The following is a 9498-nucleotide window of genomic DNA, read 5'->3' on the forward strand; positions in this document are numbered from 1 at the left end:
AAACTGTAAAATGTACCGAATTTTCTCTTTGTTCACTTCCATTTTTAGCACGCTGTAACTCACAACTAAATGCACCAAACAAAAAACAGTAAAAGAATTTTTTTACTGCGAAATGTACAGTATGTAAATGTACAGTATCGGAAATTGTTTGATCGATACTTTACGAGAAATCTATCAGTGCAGCCATTTACCGAAAAAATAATGGATTTCTTTTTCCCCAAACTAATATATATATATGTCGCGTTTCTGCCGCGTAGTTATTATTAATTGCGGCACTACTCTTTCCCAAGTTTCAATTATTTTCTTATTTTATTTTCTCGACTTTTGACGTCATATATTTTGGGGTTTTCTTCATTTTCCCAATGCTTTTGAGATGATATATCGCAAATTGAGTTTTGTAGCGTGAGATGAGATGGAGTGCATGTGTCCATATGTAGATGTCGCATGAAAGAGTTTACCGTCCGTGTACCGGGATTTGATTTTTTGTTTCACCTTTGTTCTTTGTATAAAGGGCAAGTAAATCGTGAAAAAGCAGAATACTACCAATATATTTTTGGTTTTATAATTTCTTACTGTAATAGCTAAATCAAAAGGGAAGATTTACAAAATCAGAAAAATTTCAAAGTCCGTCTGTATACCGTAGTCTCAACAACCTTTTCTTAACAAATGAAGGGAGAGATTGCTCTAAAAAACAGATGTGGATACATTACTTGGCCAATCTCAAGTTATTACGTATAAAAATTTAATTCGTTAAAGAATAAAGCTGATTGAAAATATACTTATTTGAGAGCTGTACGGGTACTCTTCGAATGGATTCTATTTAAATGCAAATCTACCACAACACTCTGCTCTTTCCGTTTTTCTCTTCCTGGCGTTCGTTAACCATACCCTCCTGTACATAACGGACAATGCTATCTATTTGTTTGAAAATGTTTATCAACATATGTGATTGTTCTGCAGTATAATTGAAAAAAAAAACACGTGGGAGCGAGGGAGATAGGAGCAAAATGTTTTTTATTATAAGATACACATTACATTTTACAGCTTGGCAGAATTACAGGTTGGAGCTTGATGTTGTTAGCGATGTCCGTGATCGATTTGGTTTGGATTGACATTTGTTATCGTACAACCTGTTGAATTCCCTATTTTAATTCTATTTTGATTATTTTCTTCTCTATTTTTTTAAATTCCTCTTTATGCTCTGCTTACCGCGCTTGAATTCTCGAGCAAATTCTACATATATGTAAGATGTGAAAAAATGTATGCTTTGAATACAAGCCGAGGGATTAGAATCAAACTAAGCAAAAGTGGAATAGTGAAGCCCTCCCCAAAATGATGAATATGTTTTATTTGTTTCAAATGATATGTGACTAATGAAACCATTATTAATATTTGTTGTTGCTTAATATTAATTTTTTTGTTTTATTTTCTCTGTATATATGTAGTTGAATGAGTTAAATAAAAAATATTCGGTCTTTTTCTAACATGAATTTTTATTTCTACTTAACAGTAAAATGCATTTCTTTTAATATTTTATAGAGATTTTCACATTTATTCTTCTTCTTTTTCTTTTTTCTCTTTATCTCTTACCTCTCCTCTCTTATACACTAAATAATGTTTAATTATAGGTGGTGCGCGTATGGTGTGAGAAAGCGATGGGGGATGGTGTGCAGAAAACAGTAAAAGCGAATGTATGCGTTTGTTGTTAACAATTGAAATATATGTAAGTACAAGTTTTTGTAGACTCAATTAGCTCGAAAATGAAAACGACTGAGTGTAAAATTATTTTAAAAAAAACTGCGTACATATTTCGTTTACGAAAGCGATCTTAATACCTGTGGGCTACCTTTCAATCCTTACATGGTTGCGTATTCGTTTTACTTCATTTCATACGTAATATTTTTCGAATATTTCACTAACTACCGAATGCTATTTTGAAAAGATCTGATTTCCACAGGATACCAGAAATATGCCCTTTGCAAATCATATAAATTTTATATGATATTTATATTTACATCAACGAGACCTTACGAATTGAAGTAATTAGACCTGTCCTTGAGATTATTTGCGTATACGAAATTGTTATTGAGTAGGTTGCAGAATTTTAGATTGAAACACAAACATAGACTGAGCTTGTTGGTTGGAACAGCGTTTCACAGCCACATTTCAAAGTTAAAACAAGTAAAAAAACTAGTGTAACACTGCCCTCCATTAAATACCTTAGGAAAGAAGGCGTGATGTGGAAAGTGGTCGAAAAAGTGATTGGGTCCGAACGAATTTCAGTATCTTTCGTCATTGACTTTTGTCTAATAAGATTTTTCAAAATGAGGTTTTATTTGGAAAGCAGTCAAACAATTGTCCGATCCGAACTAATTTCAATAGCGTTCGTCCTTGGGCCAAAAGCAAATACATCACGTCTCTTATTCCAGTTATTCATATAATGATTTTTGAAAAGAAGGCATTATATGGAAATTGATCGCAAAATTGATCCGATCGAAATCAGTTCCAATAGCCTGTTAATGTAACAAATTCAACACAAGAAAACAAGATGGACAGACGCACAGACGGACACATGAAAAGACAAGCTTACATCGATTCTAAAAGTGATTTTAAGTTATATAATCTAAGATGGATATATCTTAATACACGATCGTACCGTAAGTGATGCAAGGTATAACGAGATTTAAGAAATGCAAACCAACACTAATTCCTGTAAGTGTTCATGTTTTTGATATAAAAGAAAAGACGATGATAAGCGGAAGTCTCAAATAAAAAATTTCGTATCTTATTTATATAGTTATATCAGGTTAAAGATTTTGTCGTTGAAAGCGCTTGTTTTTGCTATGTTTTTGCTTAAGCTAATAGATTTTGCAATGAGTTCTTCATTTCATTTGCAATGAGTGCTACCCTGGCAAACTGAAAGACAATCGTATCGTATACAAATGAAAGATGAGAGTTTAAATTCGAGGAAGAACTTATAATGATCAAGATCCATATGCAGATTTATTGTATCGTATATTGAACGTAATGAATTGTAATTTTAACAGTAAAAACACGCAATTGCTCATGTAGATGACTTGACTTAAGTTTGGACATGAATTTTGGCTTCTTTTTTTTAGATTCATGTAATAAAGACAAAAACGATAAGATTAGAAAACTACTCCATGAATAAGAAGGAAAATCTCGTTTAGCTCTTCAATGCGTTGAGTTCAGTAATCGAAATGAGCGCAAAAGATTTTGACGTTTTGATGGAACTTTTGTTTTGCTCATTTATTATCCTTGCGAAACCGTAGATAAGTTGATTGTTTAAGATTGTTGACTTATATATATATATATATATATATATATATATAATTTCTCGTTTTCAGTTTTATATATAAATTCGAACATTATTTAAACTGCAAGCTGTTTACATATGTTTTTTTCTTTTGCTTTTAAGTTAAGAGAAAATTGTTAACAATAAAACTTGGTATACTTTACATTTTGAACTTTGCCAGTGTTGTTGTTAATTTTTTGAGAGTTGTCAATAAATTTATTTTTAATCGATAATTAAATTTAAAATGGAAAACATGTTATCCGAGATTTCTTCATTAATTAAAAATTTAAATTAAAATATTTTTCCTTTGTTTTTTGTTAAAAATCACAGATTTTATTTAAACCAAAGCTGACTCCGAAATTATAGATGAATATAATAAATAATTTATTGTATTTAGTTATTTATATGTGTTTTTGCATTTTTGAAAAATTTTGTAATAATTTTGACTAAAAAGTTGTTTTTCTTGATAATATATATATTTTCCTGATATATATATACACATATATATATGTATATACGTACTAGTAGTCATATACTTATATATATATATATATTCAATTTCTTTTAATTACCTACTGAATAAGTTTTAATCATGAATTTTGTTTAGTTTTTCATTAGTTTTTTTTTTCATTTTATTATAAATGTATGATATGCTTAGCTTTTAATATAATTTTTGTATTTAACAACTAATCGTTATATAATTTGAAAAAAAATTTTCGTTTTTTTTGCAAATACTCTTTTTTTAAAAAATTAAAAAAAAAAAAAAAAAAAAAATAAGAAAAGCGAAAAAAACATTAAGATTTTTTTTTCTCATGAAACGTATGCTTAAGTTAATTGATTGATATACGACACAAAAAATGCACGAAATTTGTGCTTTAAAATTTTATATCTTAGGGAGTGTTTGCTTATAATGAATTTTATTCTTGTTCTTATTGCTGTTGTTGTTATTATTCTTATTGTTTTGGGCAAGTTCAATAAACTAAGGTGTTATTCACGTGGTCCACTATAAAAATTAAAATAATTAAATTGAAATTTTTGCTTTTCTCAATTGCCAGCAATAGTTTTCAGAGGTTACGGTTTTCGCTAAAAGATTAAACTGATCTCATTATAAAATGAAAATTCATACATAAAAGTTTTTTATTTTTCGCATATGATTAAAAGAAAACTTTTTCATTTCTCTTTGTTTGTTTTTTTTTTTTTTTGATTTATTATTATTATTATCATTATTATCATTATTAGGCCAAACATGAAATTTTGAATAGAAACTGAAAAAAGATAGTGAGGAAGGGGAAGAGGGAGGGATTTAAACTAATAATACAAAATGGTTTTGGATTTCGCGTAAGTGTTTTGAAAATTCTTAAAATATTAGATAACAGCCAAACGTAAATTTCGTTAAAAATTATTTGAAAAATAAAGATCACAGTTTGTAGAGGTTTTTTATTTTCTTCTTCTTTTTCAACTTCATCTTCTTTATATATGTTGTTTCCACCATTACAAAAGAATTTTTTACGTTTTCTTATGAAAATGTTTTGCTTTTGTATTTTTTCCTTTTTATTTTATTTTATTTTTGTTTTCTTCTTTATAAACAAATAAAAAAAAGAAGCTACATTCGTCTTAAGACGAATTTCGTAAACCCTGCACCTTTAAAAGCGTTGCCAAAAATCCCTCGCCCAATTTGCCAATTGGCTTACAAATCAATGGAAATCATATTCCCGTGAAGAATTTCTTTCAGATAGTTTACGGGGTAACAGTTTTAGATTGTTTGTTATGGACGGTTAGTTAAGAATATTAATGAAAATTGTAATGCAATTTTTAACTTATCTCAATATTTTGATATTTCTTAACTATTGTTAAAACGTCTCGGTGCGAACGGGTAATTTTTATTAGTGAAATTAAAAGATTAAGCTCACTTATAGGGCAAGTCCTAAAGATTGACTTTATATGCATATATCTATGCTAGGAAAGAAGATCGTTTCCTCCAGGAGAATTATTGATCTTTAACAATGTAAAATGATTGAGGCTGGTTGAAAAGTTTTCTTCAAAATATAGCACAACTCTTCTCATCACACGTATACACGCGCATACACATCCCCGCACTCCATTCCTTCCCCCAAGAGACAAACGGATTGACAAGCTTAGTTCAACTACTTTTAGTGTTGGGTATAAAAATAAATGTATTGCATTAAAAACTAAAATGTATAAGAGACCGTTTTAGGAGGTAAATGTTTATGAGGTATTTTAAAATTTAATATTAATTTAAAAAAAAAAAAACAAAAAAACAAAAACAATGAAGAATAATAATAATAATAGTAATTAATAATAATTATTAATAAAAATCGAAATGTGGTAAATAAATCTTAAGCCGCCTGATAAACGAATAAATGATCAAAAGATATCTTTTACAAAAGCGATAAAAGAAACCCAGCTTGACTTTTAAATTATTGAGAATACGTTCATAAAATTATAAAATGTAACGCGTTATTATGGTATATTTATATTTTCATTTGATCTTTGTTAATCTTTGTTTTTCATAAAGACAAAGTATGTAATAAGTGAAAACTTTGTTATGGCGAACCCACAACGTGTTATACCTTAAACCTTGAAAAATGATAAGGGATATAGAGGCAGATTCAACTGCTGAAGTAATTGTTCTCTGAATTTACTTCTCATTATTGGCATGCGAAAGAGGAAAGGAGAGAATGGGAATGAGAGATAGATAGATAGATAGAGAGAGAGAGAGAGAGAGAGAGAGAGAGAGAGAGATCGAAAGTAAGAAACGTGAAAAAAACACTTCATCTCAACTATCTCTTCATTTCCTTCGCTTAGTGAAATTCAACTCTGAATGTTAAAAAGTAACAAAAGAATATGAAGCAAAAAAGGAGAGAGGGAGAATATATAATCGCTCGTTTAGAAATTACTTTGATGCGTGGAGCTTTGAATATAATAAAGAATACACACACATAGATATCTGTCTTAAATATGGATGAATTTCTTAGTTTTTATTTTATTTTTATTATAAAGAAAATTATAAAATTGCATGGATATTCGAACTGCTCATGCTCTTTAATAATTAGTACAGTCAGCCATACAAGAGTAAACAGTTGAAGTTGAAAAGTTAAAAATAGGAATCTTTGATGCGTATCTTTTCCAAGCTATAAACGGAATAACCAAATTATTAGGTAAATCGTCAACAATATGGAATTCGATAGGTACAGTTTGTGTGCTTTTTAGTTTGCCGGCCAAAAGGTTTGCATGGCCAATTTATCATTTATGAATTGTTTTAATGGAAATTGCTAAATAACGAGATGATGAGCAGCGATGAGGCACTTTTTTGATCCAATGGTTTTCTATTGTTAATAGGCGAAACTCAAGTCAACGGGAGCCGTTAAGTAGCATTCTCTTTTGCATGATTGAAATCAAGCTGTCTGCGGTCTCTGATTTCTTGTTTAAAATACCTAATTTGTTTTTTAGCTTTTCTGCATTTAAGGGTGATGTTATTTCTTCTGCACAAAATTGTATGACCGAGTAATACGGATTTCGCAACACAATGACATTTACCTTAGTTTTTATTTGTTTGCCAAAAAGTACTCTGTGTGTGTGTGTGTGTCTGTGAGAGAGAGGGAGGGAGAGAGAAAGAGAGAGAGAGAGAGAGAGAGAGAGAGAGAGAGAGAGAGAGAGAGAGAGATAGTTCTATTAATTTTCACTGGTGCGGGCGTGAACGATACATGATGTGAACAAAAGAGTGTTGAACTCATTCGTTTTTCAAAAAAAAAGAACATAATAATAGTAATAAGAAAATTAATTCTTTTCTTCTTGTTTTGTTTTCTGATAAACTAAATTTGTAGGGCATTATTGGGTTGGCGGTATAATTCTATATTGACACGTTTGAAATATTTTTATGTACTTATTCTTGTTATTTTTGTTTTTTTTATAACTATTTTATTATACTTAGTCACTTCAAAGTTTTTTAAGTAATTCTTTTAAAATTTTATAAATATATATATATATATATATATATATATATATATGTATGTATGTGTATATATGTATGTATGTTGTGATTATGTATATGTATGTTAATATATATATATATATATGTATATATATATATATATATATATATACATACACTCACACACATATGTACATACATGCACACACACACATACGTATGTACATATGTATAGAGAATAAAATTCCTGAGACATTTTACAGATATGTGCAAAAAACATTTGTATGAAATTTCAACACTTTTTTGTTGTGGCTTTCATTCTGATAAAATTTATTATAATTTTGAATTTTGAGCGTCTTGGTGGTTTCTTATTTTTATTTTCTTATCATTTTACATATGATTCTTTGTTTTTGCTTTTATAAAATCAAAAATGTGTTCACGTACTTATATAGACAGCGTCTATAAAAAATGTTAAAAATCTTTTATTTTATATTTACAACATTTGTTTTTTTCTTATTCTTTTTTTTGTTTTTTTTTTTTTGTAATTTTATTTGTATTATTTTTAATGTTATTGATAGATTGTTTTTTATTATTGGTATTTTTTTAAAATTTTTTTTATAACAATGAAACATCGGCTTTGCTTTTGAGGTGTTTTTCGGTTTATTTGTTCATATATAGAAATATGTTATGTCGTTTTCCAAAATTTTAAAATTTTTTTAGTCAAAAACTTTGTTCATATCTGATTTTGTTTTATTTCTTTTATGTGCATTTGTACTTCGCTGGTGAAAAATCACTGAGTTTTGTTTCATTAAAAAATTTTTTATGTTATGATTACTTTCCCTTATGTTGTCCATTATTATTATTATTATTATTCATCTTATAATAATTATAATTATATAATGTAATTATATTTATAATTATATAATCATAATTATAATATATATAATATATATATTTATAATTATGTAATTATAATTATCGTTATTATTTATATAATTATAATTTTTATTATTTTGAATATTATTATTATTATTAATAAAATTGGCATTTGTTTGTTTCTTTTCATCCCTGATTTAGTAAATATTTGTTTGTTTTGTTCTTTTCTTTCTTTTTTCTAAGCTTAGATTATATTATAAAATCTTAGAAACCTTATAAAAGTAGAGGTTCATACAATTTTTTCTTGCGTGTTATATAAGTTCTTAAACAATTTTTTTCATTTTTTATAATATTAAATATTACAAAATTTTTTATCAGAATTAATCAAATATTTAATCGGAAGTCTTGAATATACACAAAAAAAAGAGAAAAACAAAAATCTTTTCTAATTGACATTAAATAAGAAAAATGTACAAACTTATTGCGAAAATTTGACAACGAATTTTCAAGACAGAAGTTTAAGTGCATTAAGAAAATCATCCAATCCCAATTATGTTTTATGACACACAAACTCGTACACACCCACAACCAACAATAAACAGTTGCCAATTAATATGTATGAGTACAAAACATTTCAAATGAAGAGAGAGAACAATGTGGCATTTTGGAAAGAGGAAGGTTCGAATTGCGCTCACGATTGTGACCTTCGTAACTTTATTGATGACAATTTTGCTATTTGCTATATGTGTGATGAATATATTTTTAAGTACAATTTGCAGATAAAATTCATCCTATCGACCTATCGAGCACAAATAATATGCTAAGCATACGGAGCCATATATTTTATATCAATAAGAAAGAGGTATATAAGATGCTTCAATATGCTTTGAATTTATTACATTGTATGAAATAGATATATATATGCATCCGATGACGATCTCACGCAACTGAATCGATATAATGTAAAAAAAATATAGGAAAAACGACAATATTGTATATGTGTGAGGTAATGCTCGCGACGATTGACCCAACTTTGTCGACTAACTAGAATTCTCTAGATCTAAAAATTTTCGCGACCAGGTTTCACTAAGTTTTTAAAATCACATTGGAAAATTTCGATGATTTTGATACATGTTTTGAAAGCCCACATTATATAATCAAATTTTTGAAAGAAAACTTTACCTGGGGATTGGGACGCTCTTCCTAAGTAAATGCAGGTTTTAATCATTAGCCGTGTTACACTTATTAATGGATTCCAATATGTGTAATGAAATTGATATAAACTGATGTCAAAAATGTTTTATAGAAAATTTTATTAAGAAAAAAAAAAAAAAAAAAAAAAAAAAAAAAAAAG

The sequence above is a fragment of the Glossina fuscipes genome, unplaced genomic scaffold (assembly GCF_014805625.2).
Source record: "Glossina fuscipes isolate IAEA_lab_2018 unplaced genomic scaffold, Yale_Gfus_2 60, whole genome shotgun sequence".
Classification (NCBI taxonomy): domain Eukaryota; kingdom Metazoa; phylum Arthropoda; class Insecta; order Diptera; family Glossinidae; genus Glossina; species Glossina fuscipes.